The 22,925-nt window shown below is 43.3% G+C and overlaps 12 non-coding genes across 12 annotated transcripts; all 12 read left to right on the top strand.

Moving 5' to 3' along the window:
* Positions 1-291: 291 nt before the first annotated feature.
* trnar-ucu (transfer RNA arginine (anticodon UCU)) lies at positions 292-383 on the top strand. Its single transcript is given in 2 exon segments — positions 292-328; positions 348-383. It is a non-coding gene; the product is annotated as a tRNA-Arg (tRNA).
* A 1,155-nt stretch (positions 384-1,538) lies between these two features.
* trnar-ucu (transfer RNA arginine (anticodon UCU)) lies at positions 1,539-1,630 on the top strand. The gene is given in 2 exon segments: positions 1,539-1,575; positions 1,595-1,630. It is a non-coding gene; the product is annotated as a tRNA-Arg (tRNA).
* A 1,155-nt stretch (positions 1,631-2,785) lies between these two features.
* trnar-ucu (transfer RNA arginine (anticodon UCU)) lies at positions 2,786-2,877 on the top strand. Its single transcript is given in 2 exon segments — positions 2,786-2,822; positions 2,842-2,877. It is a non-coding gene; the product is annotated as a tRNA-Arg (tRNA).
* Positions 2,878-4,032: 1,155 nt separating this feature from the next.
* On the top strand, positions 4,033-4,124 carry trnar-ucu (transfer RNA arginine (anticodon UCU)). The gene is given in 2 exon segments: positions 4,033-4,069; positions 4,089-4,124. It is a non-coding gene; the product is annotated as a tRNA-Arg (tRNA).
* Positions 4,125-4,656: 532 nt separating this feature from the next.
* On the top strand, positions 4,657-4,748 carry trnar-ucu (transfer RNA arginine (anticodon UCU)). Its single transcript is given in 2 exon segments — positions 4,657-4,693; positions 4,713-4,748. It is a non-coding gene; the product is annotated as a tRNA-Arg (tRNA).
* A 2,401-nt stretch (positions 4,749-7,149) lies between these two features.
* Positions 7,150-7,241, top strand: trnar-ucu (transfer RNA arginine (anticodon UCU)). Its single transcript is given in 2 exon segments — positions 7,150-7,186; positions 7,206-7,241. It is a non-coding gene; the product is annotated as a tRNA-Arg (tRNA).
* A 3,024-nt stretch (positions 7,242-10,265) lies between these two features.
* trnar-ucu (transfer RNA arginine (anticodon UCU)) lies at positions 10,266-10,357 on the top strand. The gene is given in 2 exon segments: positions 10,266-10,302; positions 10,322-10,357. It is a non-coding gene; the product is annotated as a tRNA-Arg (tRNA).
* Positions 10,358-10,890: 533 nt separating this feature from the next.
* trnar-ucu (transfer RNA arginine (anticodon UCU)) lies at positions 10,891-10,982 on the top strand. The gene is given in 2 exon segments: positions 10,891-10,927; positions 10,947-10,982. It is a non-coding gene; the product is annotated as a tRNA-Arg (tRNA).
* A 2,401-nt stretch (positions 10,983-13,383) lies between these two features.
* On the top strand, positions 13,384-13,475 carry trnar-ucu (transfer RNA arginine (anticodon UCU)). Its single transcript is given in 2 exon segments — positions 13,384-13,420; positions 13,440-13,475. It is a non-coding gene; the product is annotated as a tRNA-Arg (tRNA).
* A 3,644-nt stretch (positions 13,476-17,119) lies between these two features.
* trnar-ucu (transfer RNA arginine (anticodon UCU)) lies at positions 17,120-17,210 on the top strand. Its single transcript is given in 2 exon segments — positions 17,120-17,156; positions 17,175-17,210. It is a non-coding gene; the product is annotated as a tRNA-Arg (tRNA).
* A 2,405-nt stretch (positions 17,211-19,615) lies between these two features.
* trnar-ucu (transfer RNA arginine (anticodon UCU)) lies at positions 19,616-19,706 on the top strand. The gene is given in 2 exon segments: positions 19,616-19,652; positions 19,671-19,706. It is a non-coding gene; the product is annotated as a tRNA-Arg (tRNA).
* Positions 19,707-21,483: 1,777 nt separating this feature from the next.
* trnar-ucu (transfer RNA arginine (anticodon UCU)) lies at positions 21,484-21,575 on the top strand. The gene is given in 2 exon segments: positions 21,484-21,520; positions 21,540-21,575. It is a non-coding gene; the product is annotated as a tRNA-Arg (tRNA).
* The last annotated feature ends 1,350 nt before the right edge of the window (positions 21,576-22,925 follow it).

The raw sequence follows: 22,925 nt of genomic DNA, 5'->3' as shown, positions 1-22,925 counted from the left end.
GCACACCCAAGTCCAACCTTCTTTTTGTTCAGCTTTTCCCTCACCTGTCTGAACCGGGGGCCAAGTTTCTGAACTTGTCTTTGCATGTTGCCTGGCACCATGTCTTAGTTGGTTGAAGTACCTCTCTAGTAAAGTGGAGTTCCTGGTTTTGTAACCCACAGTGGTTTTAAAATGGCAGCTTTGGTGTTTTAACTGATTTCCAGCCCGCCATCTAACTTTAGAAAGTTACTTTGACAGAGCCGGGCTATGTCCCGCACACGAAAAATTGTCAATTTGGTTTATTTACTAAATGGCTCTGTGGCGCAATGGATAGCGCATTGGACTTCTAGAGAGAGATTGTTGAAGAGATTCAAAGGTTGTGGGTTCGAGTCCCACTAGAGTCAAACATAAATTTTTTGTCTCCTCCTTCCCTGAACAATGGAATGGAAAGAGTGATCTGATACAAAATAGCAAATGGTCTAATCCTTGAGTTCCCAACCCTTTTCACCAAGGGACCTATTTTTCACACCTACATAATTGTGTGACGTGTCAATTTTGTTGGAGTCCGTAACTTATCTCTACCACCTTTCTCTGGTGCCTTTCGGTTAGCCCATTAGGCCAGTCAACCAAAAGTTGGTGGTATGAGCACACCCAAGTCCAACCTTCTTTTTGTTCAGCTTTTCCCTCACCTGTCTGAACCGGGGGCCAAGTTTCTGAACTTGTCTTTGCATGTTGCCTGGCACCATGTCTTAGTTGGTTGAAGTACCTCTCTAGTAAAGTGGAGTTCCTGGTTTTGTAACCCACAGTGGTTTTAAAATGGCAGCTTTGGTGTTTTAACTGATTTCCAGCCCGCCATCAAACTTTAGAAAGTTACTTTGACAGAGCCGGGCTATGTCCCGCACACGAAAAATTGTCAATTTGGCTTGTTAGCAAAATGTCTCTGTTGCGCAATGGATAGTGCATTGGACTTCTTGGAGAGATTGTTGAAGAGATTCAAAGGTTGTGGGTTCGAGTCTCACTAGAGTCAAACATTATTTTTTTGTCTCCTCCTTCCCTGAACAATGGAATGGAAAGAGTGATCTGATACAAAATAGCAAATGGTCTAATCCTTGAGTTCCCAACCCTTTTCACCAAGGGACCTATTTTTCACACCTACATAATTGTGTGACGTGTCAATTTTGTTGGAGTCCGTAACTTATCTCTACCTCCTTTCTCTGGTGCCTTTCGGTTAGCCCATTAGGCCAGTCAACCAAAAGTTGGTGGTATGAGCACACCCAGGTCCAACCTTCTTTATGTTCAGCTTTTCCCTCAGCTGTCTGAACCGGGGGCCAAGATTCTGAACTTGTCTTTGCATGTTGCCTGGCACCATGTCTTAGTTGGTTGAAGTACCTCTCTAGTAAAGTGGAGTTCCTGGTTTTGTAACCCACAGTGGTTTTAAAATGGCAGCTTTGGTGTTTTAACTGATTTCCAGCCCGCCATCTAACTTTAGAAAGTTACTTTGACAGAGCCGGGCTATGTCCCGCACACGAAAAATGGTCAATTTGGTTTATTTACTAAATGGCTCTGTGGCGCAATGGATAGCGCATTGGACTTCTAGAGAGAGATTGTTGAAGAGATTCAAAGGTTGTGGGTTCGAGTCCCACTAGAGTCAAACATAAATTTTTTGTCTCCTCCTTCCCTGAACAATGGAATGGAAAGAGTGATCTGATACAAAATAGCAAATGGTCTAATCCTTGAGTTCCCAACCCTTTTCACCAAGGGACCTATTTTTCACACCTACATAATTGTGTGACGTGTCAATTTTGTTGGAGTCCGTAACTTATCTCTACCACCTTTCTCTGGTGCCTTTCGGTTAGCCCATTAGGCCAGTCAACCAAAAGTTGGTGGTATGAGCACACCCAAGTCCAACCTTCTTTTTGTTAAGCTTTTCCCTCACCTGTCTGAACCGGGGGCCAAGTTTCTGAACTTGTCTTTGCATGTTGCCTGGCACCATGTCTTAGTTGGTTGAAGTACCTCTCTAGTAAAGTGGAGTTCCTGGTTTTGTAACCCACAGTGGTTTTAAAATGGCAGCTTTGGTGTTTTAACTGATTTCCAGCCCGCAATCAAACTTTAGAAAGTTACTTTGACAGAGCCGGGCTATGTCCCGCACACGAAAAATTGTCAATTTGGCTTGTTAGCAAAATGTCTCTGTTGCGCAATGGATAGTGCATTGGACTTCTTGGAGAGATTGTTGAAGAGATTCAAAGGTTGTGGGCTCGAGTCTCACTAGAGTCAAACATTATTTTTTTGTCTCCTCCTTCCCTGAACAATGGAATGGAAAGAGTGATCTGATACAAAATAGCAAATGGTCTAATCCTTGAGTTCCCAACCCTTTTCACCAAGGGACCTATTTTTCACACCTACATAATTGTGTGACGTGTCAATTTTGTTGGAGTCCGTAACTTATCTCTACCTCCTTTCTCTGGTGCCTTTCGGTTAGCCCATTAGGCCAGTCAACCAAAAGTTGGTGGTATGAGCACACCCAGGTCCAACCTTCTTTATGTTCAGCTTTTCCCTCAGCTGTCTGAACCGGGGGCCAAGATTCTGAACTTGTCTTTGCATGTTGCCTGGCACCATGTCTTAGTTGGTTGAAGTACCTCTCTAGTAAAGTGGAGTTCCTGGTTTTGTAACCCACAGTGGTTTTAAAATGGCAGCTTTGGTGTTTTAACTGATTTCCAGCCCGCCATCTAACTTTAGAAAGTTACTTTGACAGAGCCGGGCTATGTCCCGCACACGAAAAATGGTCAATTTGGTTTATTTACTAAATGGCTCTGTGGCGCAATGGATAGCGCATTGGACTTCTAGAGAGAGATTGTTGAAGAGATTCAAAGGTTGTGGGTTCGAGTCCCACTAGAGTCAAACATACATTTTTTGTCTCCTCCTTCCCTGAACAATGGAATGGAAAGAGTGATCTGATACAAAATAGCAAATGGTCTAATCCTTGAGTTCCCAACCCTTTTCACCAAGGGACCTATTTTTCACACCTACATAATTGTGTGACGTGTCAATTTTGTTGGAGTCCGTAACTTATCTCTACCACCTTTCTCTGGTGCCTTTCGGTTAGCCCATTAGGCCAGTCAACCAAAAGTTGGTGGTATGAGCACACCCAAGTCCAACCTTCTTTTTGTTCAGCTTTTCCCTCACCTGTCTGAACCGGGGGCCAAGTTTCTGAACTTGTCTTTGCATGTTGCCTGGCACCATGTCTTAGTTGGTTGAAGTACCTCTCTAGTAAAGTGGAGTTCCTGGTTTTGTAACCCACAGTGGTTTTCAAATGGCAGCTTTGGTGTTTTAACTGATTTCCAGCCCGCCATCAAACTTTAGAAAGTTACTTTGACAGAGCCGGGCTATGTCCCGCACACGAAAAATTGTCAATTTGGCTTGTTAGCAAAATGTCTCTGTTGCGCAATGGATAGTGCATTGGACTTCTTGGAGAGATTGTTGAAGAGATTCAAAGGTTGTGGGTTTGAGTCTCACTAGAGTTAAACATTATTTTTTTGTCTCCTCCTTCCCTGAACAATGGAATGGAAAGAGTGATCTGATACAAAATAGCAAATGGTCTAATCCTTGAGTTCCCAACCCTTTTCACCAAGGGACCTATTTTTCACACTTACATAATTGTGTGACGTGTCAATTTTGTTGGAGTCCGTAACTTATCTCTACCTCCTTTCTCTGGTGCCTTTCGGTTAGCCCATTAGGCCAGTCAACCAAAAGTTGGTGGTATGAGCACACCCAGGTCCAACCTTCTTTATGTTCAGCTTTTCCCTCAGCTGTCTGAACCGGGGGCCAAGATTCTGAACTTGTCTTTGCATGTTGCCTGGCACCATGTCTTAGTTGGTTGAAGTACCTCTCTAGTAAAGTGGAGTTCCTGGTTTTGTAACCCACAGTGGTTTTAAAATGGCAGCTTTGGTGTTTTAACTGATTTCCAGCCCGCCATCTAACTTTAGAAAGTTACTTTGACAGAGCCGGGCTATGTCCCGCACACGAAAAATGGTCAATTTGGTTTATTTACTAAATGGCTCTGTGGCGCAATGGATAGCGCATTGGACTTCTAGAGAGAGATTGTTGAAGAGATTCAAAGGTTGTGGGTTCGAGTCCCACTAGAGTCAAACATAAATTTTTTGTCTCCTCCTTCCCTGAACAATGGAATGGAAAGAGTGATCTGATACAAAATAGCAAATGGTCTAATCCTTGAGTTCCCAACCCTTTTCACCAAGGGACCTATTTTTCACACCTACATAATTGTGTGACGTGTCAATTTTGTTGGAGTCCGTAACTTATCTCTACCACCTTTCTCTGGTGCCTTTCGGTTAGCCCATTAGGCCAGTCAACCAAAAGTTGGTGGTATAAGCACACCCAAGTCCAACCTTCTTTTTGTTCAGCTTTTCCCTCACCTGTCTGAACCGGGGGCCAAGTTTCTGAACTTGTCTTTGCATGTTGCCTGGCACCATGTCTTAGTTGGTTGAAGTACCTCTCTAGTAAAGTGGAGTTCCTGGTTTTGTAACCCACAGTGGTTTTAAAATGGCAGCTTTGGTGTTTTAACTGATTTCCAGCCCGCCATCTAACTTTAGAAAGTTACTTTGACAGAGCCGGGCTATGTCCCGCACACGAAAAATTGTCAATTTGGTTTATTTACTAAATGGCTCTGTGGCGCAATGGATAGCGCATTGGACTTCTAGAGAGAGATTGTTGAAGAGATTCAAAGGTTGTGGGTTCGAGTCCCACTAGAGTCAAACATAAATTTTTTGTCTCCTCCTTCCCTGAACAACGGAATGGAAAGAGTGATCTGATACAAAATAGCAAATGGTCTAATCCTTGAGTTCCCAACCCTTTTCACCAAGGGACCTATTTTTCACACCTACATAATTGTGTGACGTGTCAATTTTGTTGGAGTCCGTAACTTATCTCTACCACCTTTCTCTGGTGCCTTTCGGTTAGCCCATTAGGCCAGTCAACCAAAAGTTGGTGGTATGAGCACACCCAAGTCCAACCTTCTTTTTGTTCAGCTTTTCCCTCACCTGTCTGAACCGGGGGCCAAGTTTCTGAACTTGTCTTTGCATGTTGCCTGGCACCATGTCTTAGTTGGTTGAAGTACCTCTCTAGTAAAGTGGAGTTCCTGGTTTTGTAACCCACAGTGGTTTTAAAATGGCAGCTTTGGTGTTTTAACTGATTTCCAGCCCGCCATCAAACTTTAGAAAGTTACTTTGACAGAGCCGGGCTATGTCCCGCACACGAAAAATTGTCAATTTGGCTTGTTAGCAAAATGTCTCTGTTGCGCAATGGATAGTGCATTGGACTTCTTGGAGAGATTGTTGAAGAGATTCAAAGGTTGTGGGTTCGAGTCCCACTAGAGTCAAACATAAATTTTTTGTCTCCTCCTTCCCTGAACAATGGAATGGAAAGAGTGATCTGATACAAAATAGCAAATGGTCTAATCCTTGAGTTCCCAACCCTTTTCACCAAGGGACCTATTTTTCACACCTACATAATTGTGTGACGTGTCAATTTTGTTGGAGTCCGTAACTTATCTCTACCACCTTTCTCTGGTGCCTTTCGGTTAGCCCATTAGGCCAGTCAACCAAAAGTTGGTGGTATGAGCACACCCAAGTCCAACCTTCTTTTTGTTCAGCTTTTCCCTCACCTGTCTGAACCGGGGGCCAAGTTTCTGAACTTGTCTTTGCATGTTGCCTGGCACCATGTCTTAGTTGGTTGAAGTACCTCTCTAGTAAAGTGGAGTTCCTGGTTTTGTAACCCACAGTGGTTTTAAAATGGCAGCTTTGGTGTTTTAACTGATTTCCAGCCCGCCATCAAACTTTAGAAAGTTACTTTGACAGAGCCGGGCTATGTCCCGCACACGAAAAATTGTCAATTTGGCTTGTTAGCAAAATGTCTCTGTTGCGCAATGGATAGTGCATTGGACTTCTTGGAGAGATTGTTGAAGATATTCAAAGGTTGTGGGTTCGAGTCTCACTAGAGTCAAACATTATTTTTTTGTCTCCTCCTTCCCTGAACAATGGAATGGAAAGAGTGATCTGATACAAAATAGCAAATGGTCTAATCCTTGAGTTCCCAACCCTTTTCACCAAGGGACCTATTTTTCACACCTACATAATTGTGTGACGTGTCAATTTTGTTGGAGTCCGTAACTTATCTCTACCTCCTTTCTCTGGTGCCTTTCGGTTAGCCCATTAGGCCAGTCAACCAAAAGTTGGTGGTATGAGCACACCCAGGTCCAACCTTCTTTTTGTTCAGCTTTTCCCTCAGCTGTCTGAACCGGGGGCCAAGATTCTGAACTTGTCTTTGCATGTTGCCTGGCACCATGTCTTAGTTGGTTGAAGTACCTCTCTAGTAAAGTGGAGTTCCTGGTTTTGTAACCCACAGTGGTTTTAAAATGGCAGCTTTGGTGTTTTAACTGATTTCCAGCCCGCCATCTAACTTTAGAAAGTTACTTTGACAGAGCCGGGCTATGTCCTGCACACGAAAAATGGTCAATTTGGTTTATTAACAAAATGGCTCTGTGGCGCAATGGATAGCGCATTGGACTTCTAGAGAGAGATTGCTGAAGAGATTCAAAGGTTGTGGGATAAGTCCCACTAGAGTCAAACATTATTTTTTTGTCTCCTACTTCCCTGAACAATGGAATGGACAGAGTGATCTGATACAGAATAGCAAATGGTCTAATCCTTGAGTTCCCAACCCTTTTCACCAAGGGACCTATTTTTCACACCTACATAATTGTGTGACGTGTCAATTTTGTTGGAGTCCGTAACTTATCTCTACCTCCTTTCTCTGGTGCCTTTCGGTTAGCCCATTAGGCCAGTCAACCAAAAGTTGGTGGTATGAGCACACCCAAGTCCAACCTTCTTTTTGTTCAGCTTTTCCCTCAGCTGTCTGAACCGGGGGCCAAGATTCTGAACTTGTCTTTGCATGTTGCCTGGCACCATGTCTTAGTTGGTTGAAGTACCTCTCTAGTGAAGTGGAGTTCCTGGTTTTGTAACCCACAGTGGTTTTAAAATGGCAGCTTTGGTGTTTTAACTGATTTCCAGCCCGCCATCTAACTTTAGAAAGTTACTTTGACAGAGCCGGGCTATGTCCCGCACACGAAAAATGGTCAATTTGGTTTATTTGCAAAATGGCTCTGTGGCGCAATGGATAGCGCATTGGACTTCTAGAGAGAGATTGTTGAAGAGATTCAAAGGTTGTGGGTTCGAGTCCCACTGGAGTCAATCATTATTTTTTTGTCTCCTCCTTCCCTGAACAATGGAATGGAAAGAGTGATCTGATACAAAATAGCAAATGGTCTAATCCTTGAGTTCCCAACCCTTTTCACCAAGGGACCTATTTTTCACACCTACATAATTGTGTGACGTGTCAATTTTGTTGGAGTCCGTAACTTATCTCTACCACCTTTCTCTGGTGCCTTTCGGTTAGCCCATTAGGCCAGTCAACCAAAAGTTGGTGGTATGAGCACACCCAAGTCCAACCTTCTTTTTGTTCAGCTTTTCCCTCACCTGTCTGAACCGTGGGCCAAGTTTCTGAACTTGTCTTTTCATGTTGCCTGGCACCATGTCTTAGTTGGTTGAAGTACCTCTCTAGTAAAGTGGAGTTCCTGGTTTTGTAACCCACAGTGGTTTTAAAATGGCAGCTTTGGTGTTTTCACTGATTTCCAGCCCGCCATCTAACTTTTAAAAGTTACTTTGACAGAGCCGGGCTATGTCCCGCACACGAAAAACGGTCAATTTGGTTTGTTTGCAAAATGGCTCTGTGGCGCAATGGATAGCGCATTGGACTTCTAGGAGAGATTGCTGAAGAGATTCAAAGGTTGTGGGATAAGTCCCACTAGAGTCAACCATAATTTTTTTGTCTCCTCCTTCCCTGAACAATGGAATGGACAGAGTGATCTGATACAGAATAGCAAATGGTCTAATCCTTGAGTTCCCAACCCTTTTCACCAAGGGACCTATTTTTCACACCTACATAATTGTGTGACGTGTCAATTTTGTTGGAGTCCGTAACTTATCTCTACCACCTTTCTCTGGTGCCTTTCGGTTAGCCCATTAGGCCAGTCAACCAAAAGTTGGTGGTATGAGCACACCCAAGTCCAACCTTCTTTTTGTTCAGCTTTTCCCTCACCTGTCTGAACCGGGGGCCAAGTGTCTGAACTTGTCTTTGCATGTTGCCTGGCACCATGTCTTAGTTGGTTGAAGTACCTCTCTAGTAAAGTGGAGTTCCTGGTTTTGTAACCCACAGTGGTTTTAAAATGGCAGCTTTGGTGTTTTAACTGATTTCCAGCCCGCCATCAAACTTTAGAAAGTTACTTTGACAGAGCCGGGCTATGTCCCGCACACGAAAAATTGTCAATTTGGCTTGTTAGCAAAATGTCTCTGTTGCGCAATGGATAGTGCATTGGACTTCTTGGAGAGATTGTTGAAGAGATTCAAAGGTTGTGGGCTCGAGTCTCACTAGAGTCAAACATTATTTTTTTGTCTCCTCCTTCCCTGAACAATGGAATGGAAAGAGTGATCTGATACAAAATAGCAAATGGTCTAATCCTTGAGTTCCCAACCCTTTTCTCCAAGGGACCTATTTTTCACACCTACATAATTGTGTGACGTGTCAATTTTGTTGGAGTCCGTAACTTATCTCTACCTCCTTTCTCTGGTGCCTTTCGGTTAGCCCATTAGGCCAGTCAACCAAAAGTTGGTGGTATGAGCACACCCAGGTCCAACCTTCTTTATGTTCAGCTTTTCCCTCAGCTGTCTGAACCGGGGGCCAAGATTCTGAACTTGTCTTTGCATGTTGCCTGGCACCATGTCTTAGTTGGTTGAAGTACCTCTCTAGTAAAGTGGAGTTCCTGGTTTTGTAACCCACAGTGGTTTTAAAATGGCAGCTTTGGTGTTTTAACTGATTTCCAGCCCGCCATCTAACTTTAGAAAGTTACTTTGACAGAGCCGGGCTATGTCCCGCACACGAAAAATGGTCAATTTGGTTTATTTACTAAATGGCTCTGTGGCGCAATGGATAGCGCATTGGACTTCTAGAGAGAGATTGTTGAAGAGATTCAAAGGTTGTAGTTTCGAGTCCCACTAGAGTCAAACATACATTTTTTGTCTCCTCCTTCCCTGAACAATGGAATGGAAAGAGTGATCTGATACAAAATAGCAAATGGTCTAATCCTTGAGTTCCCAACCCTTTTCACCAAGGGACCTATTTTTCACACCTACATAATTGTGTGACGTGTCAATTTTGTTGGAGTCCGTAATTTATCTCTACCACCTTTCTCTGGTGCCTTTCGGTTAGCCCATTAGGCCAGTCAACCAAAAGTTGGTGGTATGAGCACACCCAAGTCCAACCTTCTTTTTGTTCAGCTTTTCCCTCACCTGTCTGAACCGGGGGCCAAGTTTCTGAACTTGTCTTTGCATGTTGCCTGGCACCATGTCTTAGTTGGTTGAAGTACCTCTCTAGTAAAGTGGAGTTCCTGGTTTTGTAACCCACAGTGGTTTTCAAATGGCAGCTTTGGTGTTTTAACTGATTTCCAGCCCGCCATCTAACTTTAGAAAGTTACTTTGACAGAGCCGGGCTATGTCCCGCACACGAAAAATTGTCAATTTGGCTTGTTAGCAAAATGTCTCTGTTGCGCAATGGATAGTGCATTGGACTTCTTGGAGAGATTGTTGAAGAGATTCAAAGGTTGTGGGTTCGAGTCTCACTAGAGTCAAACATTATTTTTTTGTCTCCTCCTTCCCTGAACAATGGAATGGAAAGAGTGATCTGATACAAAATAGCAAATGGTCTAATCCTTGAGTTCCCAACCCTTTTCACCAAGGGACCTATTTTTCACACCTACATAATTGTGTGACGTGTCAATTTTGTTGGAGTCCGTAACTTATCTCTACCTCCTTTCTCTGGTGCCTTTCGGTTAGCCCATTAGGCCAGTCAACCAAAAGTTGGTGGTATGAGCACACCCAGGTCCAACCTTCTTTATGTTCAGCTTTTCCCTCAGCTGTCTGAACCGGGGGCCAAGATTCTGAACTTGTCTTTGCATGTTGCCTGGCACCATGTCTTAGTTGGTTGAAGTACCTCTCTAGTAAAGTGGAGTTCCTGGTTTTGTAACCCACAGTGGTTTTAAAATGGCAGCTTTGGTGTTTTAACTGATTTCCAGCCCGCCATCTAACTTTAGAAAGTTACTTTGACAGAGCCGGGCTATGTCCCGCACACGAAAAATGGTCAATTTGGTTTATTTACTAAGTGGATCTGTGGCGCAATGGATAGCGCATTGGACTTCTAGAGAGAGATTGTTGAAGAGATTCAAAGGTTGTGGGTTCGAGTCCCACTAGAGTCAAACATAAATTTTTTGTCTCCTCCTTCCCTGAACAATGGAATGGAAAGAGTGATCTGATACAAAATAGCAAATGGTCTAATCCTTGAGTTCCCAACCCTTTTCACCAAGGGACCTATTTTTCACACCTACATAATTGTGTGACGTGTCAATTTTGTTGGAGTCCGTAACTTATCTCTACCACCTTTCTCTGGTGCCTTTCGGTTAGCCCATTAGGCCAGTCAACCAAAAGTTGGTGGTATAAGCACACCCAAGTCCAACCTTCTTTTTGTTCAGCTTTTCCCTCACCTGTCTGAACCGGGGGCCAAGTTTCTGAACTTGTCTTTGCATGTTGCCTGGCACCATGTCTTAGTTGGTTGAAGTACCTCTCTAGTAAAGTGGAGTTCCTGGTTTTGTAACCCACAGTGGTTTTAAAATGGCAGCTTTGGTGTTTTAACTGATTTCCAGCCCGCCATCTAACTTTAGAAAGTTACTTTGACAGAGCCGGGCTATGTCCCGCACACGAAAAATTGTCAATTTGGTTTATTTACAAAAATGGCTCTGTGGCGCAATGGATAGCGCATTGGACTTCTAGAGAGAGATTGTTGAAGAGATTCAAAGGTTGTGGGTTCGAGTCCCACTAGAGTCAAACATAAATGTTTTGTCTCCTCCTTCCCTGAACAATGGAATGGAAAGAGTGATCTGATACAAAATAGCAAATGGTCTAATCCTTGAGTTCCCAACCCTTTTCACCAAGGGACCTATTTTTCACACCTACATAATTGTGTGACGTGTCAATTTTGTTGGAGTCCGTAACTTATCTCTACCACCTTTCTCTGGTGCCTTTCGGTTAGCCCATTAGGCCAGTCAACCAAAAGTTGGTGGTATGAGCACACCCAAGTCCAACCTTCTTTTTGTTCAGCTTTTCCCTCACCTGTCTGAACCGGGGGCCAAGTTTCTGAACTTGTCTTTGCATGTTGCCTGGCACCATGTCTTAGTTGGTTGAAGTACCTCTCTAGTAAAGTGGAGTTCCTGGTTTTGTAACCCACAGTGGTTTTAAAATGGCAGCTTTGGTGTTTTAACTGATTTCCAGCCCGCCATCAAACTTTAGAAAGTTACTTTGACAGAGCCGGGCTATGTCCCGCACACGAAAAATTGTCAATTTGGCTTGTTAGCAAAATGTCTCTGTTGCGCAATGGATAGTGCATTGGACTTCTTGGAGAGATTGTTGAAGAGATTCAAAGGTTGTGGGTTTGAGTCCCACTAGAGTCAAACATAAATTTTTTGTCTCCTCCTTCCCTGAACAATGGAATGGAAAGAGTGATCTGATACAAAATAGCAAATGGTCTAATCCTTGAGTTCCCAACCCTTTTCACCAAGGGACCTATTTTTCACACCTACATAATTGTGTGACGTGTCAATTTTGTTGGAGTCCGTAACTTATCTCTACCACCTTTCTCTGGTGCCTTTCGGTTAGCCCATTAGGCCAGTCAACCAAAAGTTGGTGGTATGAGCACACCCAAGTCCAACCTTCTTTTTGTTCAGCTTTTCCCTCACCTGTCTGAACCGGGGGCCAAGTTTCTGAACTTGTCTTTGCATGTTGCCTGGCACCATGTCTTAGTTGGTTGAAGTACCTCTCTAGTAAAGTGGAGTTCCTGGTTTTGTAACCCACAGTGGTTTTAAAATGGCAGCTTTGGTGTTTTAACTGATTTCCAGCCCGCCATCAAACTTTAGAAAGTTACTTTGACAGAGCCGGGCTATGTCCCGCACACGAAAAATTGTCAATTTGGCTTGTTAGCAAAATGTCTCTGTTGCGCAATGGATAGTGCATTGGACTTCTTGGAGAGATTGTTGAAGATATTCAAAGGTTGTGGGTTCGAGTCTCACTAGAGTCAAACATTATTTTTTTGTCTCCTCCTTCCCTGAACAATGGAATGGAAAGAGTGATCTGATACAAAATAGCAAATGGTCTAATCCTTGAGTTCCCAACCCTTTTCACCAAGGGACCTATTTTTCACACCTACATAATTGTGTGACGTGTCAATTTTGTTGGAGTCCGTAACTTATCTCTACCACCTTTCTCTGGTGCCTTTCGGTTAGCCCATTAGGCCAGTCAACCAAAAGTTGGTGGTATGAGCACACCCAAGTCCAACCTTCTTTTTGTTCAGCTTTTCCCTCACCTGTCTGAACCGGGGGCCAAGTTTCTGAACTTGTCTTTGCATGTTGCCTGGCACCATGTCTTAGTTGGTTGAAGTACCTCTCTAGTAAAGTGGAGTTCCTGGTTTTGTAACCCACAGTGGTTTTAAAATGGCAGCTTTGGTGTTTTAACTGATTTCCAGCCCGCCATCAAACTTTAGAAAGTTACTTTGACAGAGCCGGGCTATGTCCCGCACACGAAAAATTGTCAATTTGGCTTGTTAGCAAAATGTCTCTGTTGCGCAATGGATAGTGCATTGGACTTCTTGGAGAGATTGTTGAAGATATTCAAAGGTTGTGGGTTCGAGTCTCACTAGAGTCAAACATTATTTTTTTGTCTCCTCCTTCCCTGAACAATGGAATGGAAAGAGTGATCTGATACAAAATAGCAAATGGTCTAATCCTTGAGTTCCCAACCCTTTTCACCAAGGGACCTATTTTTCACACCTACATAATTGTGTGACGTGTCAATTTTGTTGGAGTCCGTAACTTATCTCTACCTCCTTTCTCTGGTGCCTTTCGGTTAGCCCATTAGGCCAGTCAACCAAAAGTTGGTGGTATGAGCACACCCAGGTCCAACCTTCTTTTTGTTCAGCTTTTCCCTCAGCTGTCTGAACCGGGGGCCAAGATTCTGAACTTGTCTTTGCATGTTGCCTGGCACCATGTCTTAGTTGGTTGAAGTACCTCTCTAGTAAAGTGGAGTTCCTGGTTTTGTAACCCACAGTGGTTTTAAAATGGCAGCTTTGGTGTTTAAACTGATTTCCAGCCCGCCATCTAACTTTAGAAAGTTACTTTGACAGAGCCGGGCTATGTCCTGCACACGAAAAATGGTCAATTTGGTTTATTAACAAAATGGCTCTGTGGCGCAATGGATAGCGCATTGGACTTCTAGAGAGAGATTGTTGAAGAGATTCAAAGGTTGTGGGTTCGAGTCCCACTAGAGTCAATCATTATTTTTTTGTCTCCTCCTTCCCTGAACAATGGAATGGAAAGAGTGATCTGATACAAAATAGCAAATGGTCTAATCCTTGAGTTCCCAACCCTTTTCACCAAGGGACCTATTTTTCACACCTACATAATTGTGTGACGTGTCAATTTTGTTGGAGTCCGTAACTTATCTCTACCACCTTTCTCTGGTGCCTTTCGGTTAGCCCATTAGGCCAGTCAACCAAAAGTTGGTGGTATGAGCACACCCAAGTCCAACCTTCTTTTTGTTCAGCTTTTCCCTCACCTGTCTGAACCGTGGGCCAAGTTTCTGAACTTGTCTTTTCATGTTGCCTGGCACCATGTCTTAGTTGGTTGAAGTACCTCTCTAGTAAAGTGGAGTTCCTGGTTTTGTAACCCACAGTGGTTTTAAAATGGCAGCTTTGGTGTTTTCACTGATTTCCAGCCCGCCATCTAACTTTTAAAAGTTACTTTGACAGAGCCGGGCTATGTCCCGCACACGAAAAACGGTCAATTTGGTTTGTTTGCAAAATGGCTCTGTGGCGCAATGGATAGCGCATTGGACTTCTAGGAGAGATTGCTGAAGAGATTCAAAGGTTGTGGGATATTCCCACTAGAGTCAACCATAATTTTTTTGTCTCCTCCTTCCCTGAACAATGGAATGGACAGAGTGATCTGATACAGAATAGCAAATGGTCTAATCCTTGAGTTCCCAACCCTTTTCACCAAGGGACCTATTTTTCACACCTACATAATTGTGTGACGTGTCAATTTTGTTGGAGTCCGTAACTTATCTCTACCTCCTTTCTCTGGTGCCTTTCGGTTAGCCCATTAGGCCAGTCAACCAAAAGTTGGTGGTATGAGCACACCCAAGTCCAACCTTCTTTTTGTTCAGCTTTTCCCTCAGCTGTCTGAACCGGGGGCCAAGATTCTGAACTTGTCTTTGCATGTTGCCTGGCACCATGTCTTAGTTGGTTGAAGTACCTCTCTAGTAAAGTGGAGTTCCTGGTTTTGTAACCCACAGTGGTTTTAAAATGGCAGCTTTGGTGTTTTAACTGATTTCCAGGCCGCCATCTAACTTTAGAAAGTTACTTTGACAGAGCTGGGCTATGTCCCGCACACGAAAAATGGTCAATTTGGTTTATTTGAAAAATGGCTCTGTGGCGCAATGGATAGCGCATTGGACTTCTAGAGAGAGATTGTTGAAGAGATTCAAAGGTTGTGGGTTTGAGTCCCACTAGCGTCAATCATTATTTTTTTGTCTCCTCCTTCCCTGAACAATGGAATGGAAAGAGTGATCTGATACAAAATAGCAAATGGTCTAATCCTTGAGTTCCCAACCCTTTTCACCAAGGGACCTATTTTTCACACCTACATAATTGTGTGACGTGTCAATTTTGTTGGAGTCCGTAACTTATCTCTACCACCTTTCTCTGGTGCCTTTCGGTTAGCCCATTAGGCCAGTCAACCAAAAGTTGGTGGTATGAGCACACCCAAGTCCAACCTTCTTTTTGTTCAGCTTTTCCCTCACCTGTCTGAACCGGGGGCCAAGATTCTGAACTTGTCTTTTCATGTTGCCTGGCACCATGTCTTAGTTGGTTGAAGTACCTCTCTAGTAAAGTGGAGTTCCTGGTTTTGTAACCCACAGTGGTTTTAAAATGGCAGTTTTGGTGTTTTCACTGATTTCCAGCCCGCCATCTAACTTTTAAAAGTTACTTTGACAGAGCCGGGCTATGTCCCGCACACGAAAAACGGTCAATTTGGTTTGTTTGCAAAATGGCTCTGTGGCGCAATGGATAGCGCATTGGACTTCTAGGAGAGATTGCTGAAGAGATTCAAAGGTTGTGGGATAAGTCCCACTAGAGTCAACCATAATTTTTTTGTCTCCTCCTTCCCTGAACAATGGAATGGACAGAGTGATCTGATACAGAATAGCAAATGGTCTAATCCTTGAGTTCCCAACCCTTTTCACCAAGGGACCAATTTTTCACACCTACATAATTGTGTGACGTGTCAATTTTGTTGGAGTCCGTAACTTATCTCTACCTCCTTTCTCTGGTGCCTTTCGGTTAGCCCATTAGGCCAGTCAACCAAAAGTTGGTGGTATGAGCACACCCAAGTCCAACCTTCTTTTTGTTCAGCTTTTCCCTCACCTGTCTGAACCTTGGGCCAAGTTTCTGAACTTGTCTTTTCATGTTGCCTGGCACCATGTCTTAGTTGGTTGAAGTACCTCTCTAGTAAAGTGGAGTTCCTGGTTTTGTAACCCACAGTGGTTTTAAAATGGCAGCTTTGGTGTTTTCACTGATTTCCAGCCCGCCATCTAACTTTTAAAAGTTACTTTGACAGAGCCGGGCTATGTCCCGCACACGAAAAACGGTCAATTTGGTTTGTTTGCAAAATGGCTCTGTGGCGCAATGGATAGCGCATTGGACTTCTAGGAGAGATTGCTGAAGAGATTCAAAGGTTGTGGGATAAGTCCCACTAGAATCAACCATAATTTTTTTGTCTCCTCCTTCCCTGAACAATGGAATGGACAGAGTGATCTGATACAGAATAGCAAATGGTCTAATCCTTGAGTTCCCAACCCTTTTCACCAAGGGACCTATTTTTCACACCTACATAATTGTGTGACGTGTCAATTTTGTTGGAGTCCGTAACTTATCTCTACCTCCTTTCTCTGGTGCCTTTCGGTTAGCCCATTAGGCCAGTCAACCAAAAGTTGGTGGTATGAGCACACCCAGGTCCAACCTTCTTTTTGTTCAGCTTTTCCCTCAGCTGTCTGAACCGGGGGCCAAGATTCTGAACTTGTCTTTGCATGTTGCCTGGCACCATGTCTTAGTTGGTTGAAGTACCTCTCTAGTAAAGTGGAGTTCCTGTTTTTGTAACCCACAGTGGTTTTAAAATGGCAGCTTTGGTGTTTTAACTGATTTCCAGCCCGCCATCTAACTTTAGAAAGTTACTTTGACAGAGCCGGGCTATGTCCCGCACACGAAAAATGGTCAATTTGGTTTGTTTGCAAAATGGATCTGTGGCGCAATGGATAGCGCATTGGACTTCTAGGAGAGATTGTTGAAGAGATTCAAAGTTTGTTGGTTTGAGTCCCACTAGAGTCAAACATTATTTTTTTGTCTCCTCCTTCCCTGAACAATGGAATGAAAAGAGTGATCTGATACAAAATAGCAAATGGTCTAATCCTTGAGTTCCCAACCCTTTTCACCAGGGGACCTATTTTTCACACCTACATAATTGTGTGACGTGTCAATTTTGTTGGAGTCCGTAACTTATCTCTACCTCCTTTCTCTGGTGCCTTTCGGTTAGCCCATTAGGCCAGTCAACCAAAAGTTGGTGGTATGAGCACACCCAAGTCCAACCTTCTTTTTGTTCAGCTTTTCCCTCACCTGTCTGAACCGGGGGCCAAGTTTCTGAACTTGTCTTTGCATGTTGCCTGGCACCATGTCTTAGTTGGTTGAAGTACCTCTCTCGTAAAGTGGAGTTCCTGGTTTTGTAACCCACAGTGGTTTTAAAATGGCAGCTTTGGTGTATTAACTGATTTCCAGCCCGCCATCTAACTTTAGAAAGTTACTTTGACAGAGCCGGGCTATGTCCCGCACACGAAAAATGGTGAATTTGGCTTGTTAACAAAATGGCTCTGTTGCGCAATGGATAGCGCATTGGACTTCTAGGAGAGATTGTTGAAGAGATTCAAAGGTTGTGGGTTCGAGTCCCACTAGAGTCAAACATAAATTTTTTGTCTCCTCCTTCCCTGAACAATGGAATGGAAAGAGTGATCTGATACAAAATAGCAAATGGTCTAATCCTTGAGTTCCCAACCCTTTTCACCAAGGGACCTATTTTTCACACCTAAATAATTGACTGACGTGAAAATTTTGTTTGGAGTCCGTAACCTATTTCTACCACCTTTCTCTGGTGCCTTTCGGTTAGCCCATTAGGCCAGTCAACCAAAAGTTGGTGGTATGAGCACACCCAAGTCCAACCTTCTTTTTGTTCAGCTTTTCCCTCAGCTGTCTGAACCGGGGGCCAAGTTTCTGAACTTGTCTTTGCATGTTGCCTGGCACCATGTCTTAGTTGGTTGAAGTACCTCTCTCGTAAAGTGGAGTTCCTGGTTTTGTAACCCACAGTGGTTTTAAAATGGCAGCTTTGGTGTATTAACTGATTTCCAGCCCGCCATCTAACTTTAGAAAGTTACTTTGACAGAGCCGGGCTATGTCCCGCACACGAAAAATGGTGAATTTGGCTTGTTAACAAAATGTCTCTGTTGCGCAATGGATAGTGCATTGGACTTCTAGGAGAGATTGTTGAAGAGATTCAAAGGTTGTGGGTTCGAGTCCCACTAGAGTCAAACATAAATTTTTTGTCTCCTCCTTCCCTGAACAATGGAATGGAAAGAGTGATCTGATACAAAATAGCAAATGGTCTAATCCTTGAGTTCCCAACCCTTTTCACCAAGGGACCTATTTTTCACACCTACATAATTGTGTGACGTGTCAATTTTGTTGGAGTCCGTAACTTATCTCTACCACCTTTCTCTGGTGCCTTTCGGTTAGCCCATTAGCCAGTCAACCAAAAGTTGGTGGTATGAGCACACCCAAGTCCAACCTTCTTTTTTGTTCAGCTTTTCCCTCACCTGTCTGAACCGGGGGCCAAGTTTCTGAACTTGTCTTTGCATGTTGCCTGGCACCATGTCTTAGTTGGTTGAAGTACCTCTCTAGTAAAGTGGAGTTCCTGGTTTTGTAACCCACAGTGGTTTTAAAATGGCAGCTTTGGTGTTTTAACTGATTTCCAGCCCGCCATCTAACTTTAGAAAGTTACTTTGACAGAGCCGGGCTATGTCCCGCACACGAAAAATGGTCAATTTGGTTTGTTTGCAAAATGGATCTGTGGCGCAATGGATAGCGCATTGGACTTCTAGGAGAGATTGTTGAAGAGATTGAAAGGTTGTGAGTTCGAGTCCCACTAGAGTCAAACATTATTTTTTTGTCTTCTCCTTCCCTGAACAATGGAATGAAAAGAGTGATCTGATACAAAATAGCAAATGGTCTAATCCTTGAGTTCCCTACCCTTTTCACCAAGGGACCTATTTTTCACACCTACATAATTGTGTGACTTGTCAATTTTGTTGGAGTCCGTAACTTATCTCTACCTCCTTTCTCTGGTGCCTTTCGGTTAGCCCATTAGGCCAGTCAACCAAAAGTTGGTGGTATGAGCACACCCAAGTCCAACCTTCTTTTTGTTCAGCTTTTCCCTCAGCTGTCTGAACCGGGGGCCAAGTTTCTGAACTTGTCTTTGCATGTTGCATGGCACCATGTCTTAGTTGGTTGAAGTACCTCTCTAGTAAAGTGGAGTTCCTGGTTTTGTAACCCACAGTGGTTTTAAAATGGCAGCTTTGGTGTATTAACTGATTTCCAGCCCGCCATCTAACTTTAGAAAGTTACTTTGACAGAGCCGGGCTATGTCCCGCACACGAAAAATGGTGAATTTGGCTTGTTAGCAAAATGGCTCTGTTTCGCAATGGATAGCGCATTGGACTTCTAGGAGAGATTGTTGAAGAGATTCAAAGGTTGTGGGTTCGAGTCTCACTAGAGTCAAACATTATTTTTTTGTCTCCTCCTTCCCTGAACAATGGAATGGAAAGAGTGATCTGATACAAAATAGCAAATGGTCTAATCCTTAAATTCCCAACCCTTTTCACCAAGGGACCTATTTTTCACACCTACATAATTGTGTGACGTGTAAATTTAGTTTGGAGTCCGTAACTTATCTCTACCACCATTCTCTGGTGCTTTTCGGATAGCGCATTAGGCCAGTCAACAAAAGGTTGGTGGTATGAGCACACCCAAGTCCAACCTTCTTTTTGTTCAGTTTTTTTCCCTCAGCTGTCTGAACCGTGGGCCAAGTTTCTGAACTTGTCTTTGCATGTTGCCTGGCACCATGTCTTAGTTGGTTGAAGTACCTCTCTAGTAAAGTGGAGTTCCTGGTTTTGTAACCCACAGTGGTTTTAAAATGGCAGCTTTGGTGTTTTCACTGATTTCCAGCCCGCCATCTAGCTTTAGAAAGTTACTTTGACAGAGCCGGGCTATGTCCCGCACACGAAAAATGATCAATTTGGTTTGTTAGTTAAATGGCTCTGTGGCGCAATGGATAGCGCGTTGGACTTCTAGGAGAGATTGTTGAAGAGATTCAAAGGTTGTGGGTTCGAGTCCCACTAGAGTCAAATATTATTTTTTTGTCTCCTCCTTCCCTGAACAATGGAATGGAAAGAGTGATCTGATACAAAATAGCAAATGGTCTAATCCTTGAGTTCCCAACCCTTTTCACCAAGGGACCTACTTTTCACACCTACATAATTGTGTGACGTGTCAATTTTGTTGGAGTCCGTAACTTATCTCTACCACCTTTCTCTGGTGCCTTTCGGTTAGCCCATTAGGCCAGTCAACCAAAAATTGGTGGTATGAGCACACCCAAGTCCAACCTTCTTTTTGTTCAGCTTTTCCCTCACCTGTCTGAACCGGGGGCCAAGTTTCTGAACTTGTCTTTGCATGTTGCCTGGCACCATGTCTTAGTTGGTTGAAGTACCTCTCTAGTAAAGTGGAGTTCCTGGTTTTGTAACCCACAGTGGTTTTAAAATGGCAGCTTTGGTGTTTTCACTGATTTCCAGCCCGCCATCTAACTTTTAAAAGTTACTTTGACAGAGCCGGGCTATGTCCCGCACACGAAAAACGGACAATTTGGTTTGTTTGCAAAATGGCTCTGTGGCGCAATGGATAGCGCATTGGACTTCTAGGAGAGATTGCTGAAGAGATTCAAAGGTTGTGGGATAAGTCCCACTAGAGTCAACCATAATTTTTTTGTCTCCTCCTTCCCTGAACAATGGAATGGACAGAGTGATCTGATACAGAATAGCAAATGGTCTAATCCTTGAGTTCCCAACCCTTTTCACCAAGGGACCTATTTTTCACACCTACATAATTGTGTGACGTGTCAATTTTGTTGGAGTCCGTAACTTATCTCTACCTCCTTTCTCTGGTGCCTTTCGGTTAGCCCATTAGGCCAGTCAACCAAAAGTTGGTGGTATGAGCACACCCAAGTCCAACCTTCTTTTTGTTCAGCTTTTCCCTCAGCTGTCTGAACCGGGGGCCAAGATTCTGAACTTGTCTTTGCATGTTGCCTGGCACCATGTCTTAGTTGGTTGAAGTACCTCTCTAGTAAAGTGGAGTTCCTGGTTTTGTAACCCACAGTGGTTTTAAAATGGCAGCTTTGGTGTTTTCACTGATTTCCAGCCCGCCATCTAACTTTAGAAAGTTACTTTGACAGAGCCGGGCTATGTCCCGCACACGAAAAATGGTCAATTTGGTTTGTTTGCAAAATGGATCTGTGGCGCAATGGATAGCGCATTGGACTTCTAGGAGAGATTGTTGAAGAGATTCAAAGTTTGTTGTTTCGAGTCCCACTAGAGTCAAACATTATTTTTTTGTCTCCTCCTTCCCTGAACAATGGAATGGAAAGAGTGATCTGATACAAAATAGCAAATGGTCTAATCCTTGAGTTCCCAACCCTTTTCACCAAGGGACCTATTTTTCACACCTACATAATTGTGTGACTTGTCAATTTTGTTGGAGTCCGTAACTTATCTCTACCTCCTTTCTCTGGTGCCTTTCGGTTAGCCCATTAGGCCAGTCAACCAAAAGTTGGTGGTATGAGCACACCCAAGTCCAACCTTCTTTTTGTTCAGCTTTTCCCTCAGCTGTCTGAACCGGGGGCCAAGTTTCTGAACTTGTCTTTGCATGTTGCATGGCACCATGTCTTAGTTGGTTGAAGTACCTCTCTAGTAAAGTGGAGTTCCTGGTTTTGTAACCCACAGTGGTTTTAAAATGGCAGCTTTGGTGTATTAACTGATTTCCAGCCCGCCATCTAACTTTAGAAAGTTACTTTGACAGAGCCGGGCTATGTCCCGCACACGAAAAATGGTGAATTTGGCTTGTTAGCAAAATGGCTCTGTGGCGCAATGGATAGCGCATTGGACTTCTAGAGAGAGATTGTTGAAGAGATTCAAAGGTTGTGGGTTCGAGTCCCACTAGAGTCAATCATTATTTTTTTGTCTCCTCCTTCCCTGAACAATGGAATGGAAAGAGTGATCTGATACAAAATAGCAAATGGTCTAATCCTTGAGTTCCCAACCCTTTTCACCTAGGGACCTATTTTTCACACCTACATAATTGTGTGACGTGTCAATTTTGTTGGAGTCCGTAACTTATCTCTACCTCCTTTCTCTGGTGCCTTTCGGTTAGCCCATTAGGCCAGTCAACCAAAAGTTGGTGGTATGAGCACACCCAAGTCCAACCTTCTTTTTGTTCAGCTTTTCCCTCAGCTGTCTGAACCGGGGGCCAAGATTCTGAACTTGTCTTTGCATGTTGCCTGGCACCATGTCTTAGTTGGTTGAAGTACCTCTCTAGTAAAGTGGAGTTCCTGGTTTTGTAACCCACAGTGGTTTTAAAATGGCAGCTTTGGTGTTTTAAGGAGAAGTTTATCTATAATTCCATGCATAACACTTGTATCTTTTATCAATGTTTATTATGAGTATTTCTGTAAATTGATGTGCCTCTCTGCAAAATCACCAGACGTTTTGGAAGGAAAACATTACTGTACATAACGCGCCAATGTAAACTGAGATTTTTGGATATAAATATGAACTTTATCGAACAAAACATACATGTATTGTGTAACATGAAGTCCTATGAGTGTCATCTGATGAAGATCATCAAAGGTTAGCGATTCATTTTATCTCTGTTTCTGCTTTTCGTGACTCCTCTCTTTGGATGGAAAAATGGCTGTTTTTCTGTGACTAGGTGCTGACCTAACATAATCGCATGGTATGCTTTCGTCGTAAAGCTTTTTTGAAATCGGACACTGTGGTGGGATTAACCTCTCTAGGGTACGTGGGACAGTAGCATCCCACCTCGTCAACAGCCAGTGAAACTGCAGGGCGCCAAATTCAAAACAACAGAAATCTCATAATTAAAATTCCTCAAACATACATGTATTTCACACCATTTTAAAGATGCACTTGTTGTTAATCCAGCCACAGTGTCCGATTTCAAAAAGGCTTTACGACGAAAGCAAATAGGCATATCAGGCATATGAGCAATTCTCAATCAGATGAGATACACAGCTAACCCATATTGAATTTCATTCATTCATAAATGTGGACACTAATTCTTGTAATATTCCAATTCTCTAGGCCGTCCAATCCCAAACCTGAAGCCCCCTGTCCCCAGCAGGAAAGACCAGGAAAAGGTGTTTGCTTAAGGTACAACTTCCTATTGAGGAAATGTAAGACAACTCAATGTCATGTTTAGATTTAGAGTTACTGACATGAATAGAAGCATATACAAGCAAATGTATTTTATAAAGCCCCTTATTCATCAGCAGTTGT

Source organism: Salvelinus fontinalis, chromosome 13 (assembly GCF_029448725.1).
Source record: "Salvelinus fontinalis isolate EN_2023a chromosome 13, ASM2944872v1, whole genome shotgun sequence".
NCBI lineage: Eukaryota > Metazoa > Chordata > Actinopteri > Salmoniformes > Salmonidae > Salvelinus > Salvelinus fontinalis.
Note: the sequence above shows the minus strand (reverse complement) of the source record. Positions and strands in the feature narration are given on the sequence as shown.